Source organism: Gavialis gangeticus, unplaced genomic scaffold (genome assembly GCF_001723915.1).
Source record: "Gavialis gangeticus isolate Ggan-Ray unplaced genomic scaffold, GavGan_comp1, whole genome shotgun sequence".
Classification (NCBI taxonomy): domain Eukaryota; kingdom Metazoa; phylum Chordata; order Crocodylia; family Gavialidae; genus Gavialis; species Gavialis gangeticus.
In genome coordinates this window covers 103,823,297-103,827,004 of record NW_017729033.1, presented here as the reverse complement: position 1 = coordinate 103,827,004, position 3,708 = coordinate 103,823,297, and the positions used below count along the sequence as shown (strand labels likewise).

Sequence of the window (3,708 nt, the reverse complement as noted above, 5' to 3'; positions counted from 1 at the left end):
GAACATAAAATGCCTGAGCAACCATAGCAAATTGGAAGTGCTGGAATTCATCTGACACCCAGAGGTCCCGTGAGAAATGCTTGGCAAGGTGCCTGGCCGGTGGACTTTGGGGATCCTGACACTGAAGTCCTCCACAGCTGCAATTGCACCTGTGTAGTATGTTATATTATACTGTAAGCAAAGCAAGCTTGTAGTTTGTTATTAGATCAAGCCTATTACTGGCATGAATCCTTGGTCTTAATCACCACTTCACCCACCAATTCCAAAATTATTCCCAGTATTCATAACAATTCCTTCCAAGCTCTTCATTTCATGGATGTTAATGACCCTCTCTTCTTTTTAATGGTCTTGATGTTCCACCAATCAAACTAAGCTCTCCTTTGTTCTGCAATTCTGCTCTCTGTCAGCTGCTCCTGGTATTGAAGCTGCTATTTCACAGCCCCACAGATTGTTTTTAACTCACTCAAAATAAGTTATATTTGTTTTTGCTTTGATCTTAAACTGAATAACACAGCCCTAGGCCCGTAGCATATTAGTAACATTTCTAGTTTATTTTTAACTGGAGAAAAATATGTGGTTTCATGTGCAATGATGCACCATCTGCACCCTCCTTTTTTAAAATTCTAGCTCCAGCCATTGAGCAAGCATACAGGGCATACTTCTCAGCAGTGCCCCTCTGTGCCCGGAGAGCACAGACAAGTCCTCTGCATGTATAAAATTCTCATTGATTTCCCCTGTCGGTTATTGCTCTGATGAGTCCATGTACATTCTTTAGGATTTTTTTAAAGTATTTTTTAAGTATCTTACAGAGAGTGGGGGAGGGAGTACACAACTTTCTTTCCAAGGTTAAAAAAATGCTTTAACTGATTCAGAAAGAAAATCTAGAAAACATCACTTCATTCAACAGTCACACTGTTCATTTTGTTATTGCATGTGTTATTGGTTGCCAGTAGGTCAGATCTAATAAAAAGTAGCTTTTCATTTGTCCCCTGTCAGTAAAGTCAAGCAGTTTCAGAATATCAAGCAGTTTAATCTCATGTAAATATCAGCATTTTATTTTATTGCAAATAAATATGGTCTGACGCACCATACTTAGCCCCAGAACTTTTTTTTAATATGCTGTCATTCAAGAATGGCAGGTAGCCAGTAAACCACTCAGTGGAATTTTTCAATCATTCATTTGTCTTTTGATTGCAGGCAGGTCATACTTCTTCTCTACTGCTGTATGTGCTATAATTAATTGTAAAAATTGATATGCTTTATACATAGAGTCAGCTTATTGAAGCGTAAGGTGAGTCTGGCCCTTAATTTGGAATTGTGAATTTCATGGGACAGCAAGGCTTGTAAGAGATAGATAATGCAATACAAATCCCTCTGTAGATGTAGCCATAGGCATGCACTGCCTCTCATAAGGTATTTGTTGGGTGCCTTAGTACAATGGGGCCTTCAGCTTCATTAAGGCCTGCAGGCAATACTGTAATACAAAAAATAAACGCTGATACAGAAAAGGAATTTTAGAATGAAGTATTAATATTCATATTTGTATTTTATTATCCCATTCTACTGCTCTGCAGCAGACCTGACCTCTGGTATGAAGCTCACCATACCGGCTATGAACTGACTGCCCAGAGGAGTTTTCCATCTATTGACTCCTATGTGAAATCCTATGAAATATTGAACTTTCATTTCTACCCAGGAGAACTTTTACAATCTACTCTCCAATGCCTGATGAAGGGTGTTTGTGCCTGAAAGCTTGCAATTAAAGACTTTTTTTTGCAAAAATCTTGTTAGTTTAATAAAAAATATCATCTCTACTACAAGTCCTGATTGCCTTTTCCTCTACACCAATACAGCTACAACCTGGATACCTAAACTAATAATACACCTTTCTGCTCAAACTATATCACCTAAAGAAGAAAAACATGGTGTTGTCCAATAAATGGAGTTACTTCTTAATGTTATTTACTGAAAAAATAACATTAAGGTTCAAGATTCTCAAGTGGATATTAATAAGGTTATAACCTTTGCCATCATGAATTGTTCCATGGATTACAAATGTCGTGCTGCCACCTTTTGGTTGTACAGGGCAAACAACTGATGTTGGTATTCTATGTATCTATTGATATTGCTGCAGAACAAAAGTTAAAGCATGCCTACTGCAATATCTAAAATAATCTATAGAATTTATAAATGTGGGTGATTAGTTAGCAAAGAAATCAAGCAACTGATTGCTGATACAAGATATGGTTATCTTCCTCCACCATGGTCATTATATATAGTAAGTATATTTCTATATATATATACACACAAACCTTTGTATACATACACATACATATATACAGACATTAATCTGGACATTACAGAATATATACAGACATTAATCTTTGTATGTTTATGTGTGTGCATGCATGTATGTACACATACAGAGCTTTATGTACATATATAGATAAAATATACTTAGGTCTATATATATATATATTTAGTAAAGAGATACTTAACAGGCAACATGGCTGATGGTTGGTATATAGTTTTTAATACACAAAATATTATAGATATGAGCTACCTCGTGTTTTAAGTATCTTTATATCACATTAAAAGCATATAATATCTGTAGTAGTTATATAAAATAGTGTATGAAGTGATATATGCACACTTGCTTTATGACAATTTAATACCAATTAATAGGGTTAACATTTTAAAAAATGTATTTTCTTCAGAGCCAAATAGAAATGTGCTCCTAGGGATACTGATTGATGTCAATAATCTACTGTCACTTACAAGTAATGACTACTGAGTAGTAATGCAATTATCATATTAAAAGAGTTCAACAGGACCCAACATACTATAAAATTAGAAACCAGTCAATACCACAGTCATTATGTATAATACCCTTGATTGTGTGTACCAAACCCAATCCTTGATGACAATTGATTACAGTGATCCTTGTACACAAACAAGGATGTTATGCTCACTGAAGATCCATCCTTAAATAGAACAATAAACCAAAGACAGGAGGGGAGAGAAGAGAAGGCATGGGGGGTATGATTCTCAATAGCTAAATGAAAAAAGCAAAAAGGGACTATATCTTTCCAATAAATATTCTAAAACTGAACATTGCCCATCCAAAGTCACTATCTGCTACCAGATTATTTCCAGAAATCAAGCACTTAAAATACAGTAAATGAATAGTTAAGAGTGCATATGCAGCATAGTGCAATCATGTCCAGAAGTCAATCCTTCAGCAAAGCCAGTAGACCTGAATGGACAGTCTAAAAAACATTTACATGTCCTGTTTCTTTTAGCATTTCAGGCTTCACATTATATTTGTACTCCACATTATTGGGGTTACCATATTTCCAGGTCCAAAAGAGAACACCTTTCACACACGGTGGGGGGGCAGGGGGATTATTACAGTGTGGGGGCCCAGGGACATGTTGGTGCCCTGCCCCTGCCTATTCTGTTGTCCCCCACTCCCAAGCCACAGCCTTGCCCAGCCCTGCTGCTAACCCTCACTCCTAACACACTGATCCCAGTCCTGCCAGTGCCCCTCACTCAAAACCAAAGTACCCTGCCCTCCTGGGCCATGATGGTGCCCCTCACTCCCGACCCACAGCCCCCCAGCGCTGCCAGTGCCCCCGTCCCTCCTTATCTGTGCAGTGAGTTCAAGTCAAATGAGGAATTTCTGAGTAAGCAAGACACAATCTGACC

General features: G+C 37.6%; 1 long non-coding RNA gene across 1 annotated transcript in view; it reads right to left on the bottom strand.

Moving 5' to 3' along the window:
* Positions 1–403: 403 nt before the first annotated feature.
* Positions 404–3,708, bottom strand: part of LOC109304009 — a 24,754-nt gene continuing 21,449 nt past the window's right edge. Inside the window, exon 3 of the long non-coding RNA XR_002099277.1 lies at positions 404–1,474. This is a non-coding gene — a long non-coding RNA (uncharacterized LOC109304009). The remainder of the gene's footprint in view (positions 1,475–3,708) is intronic.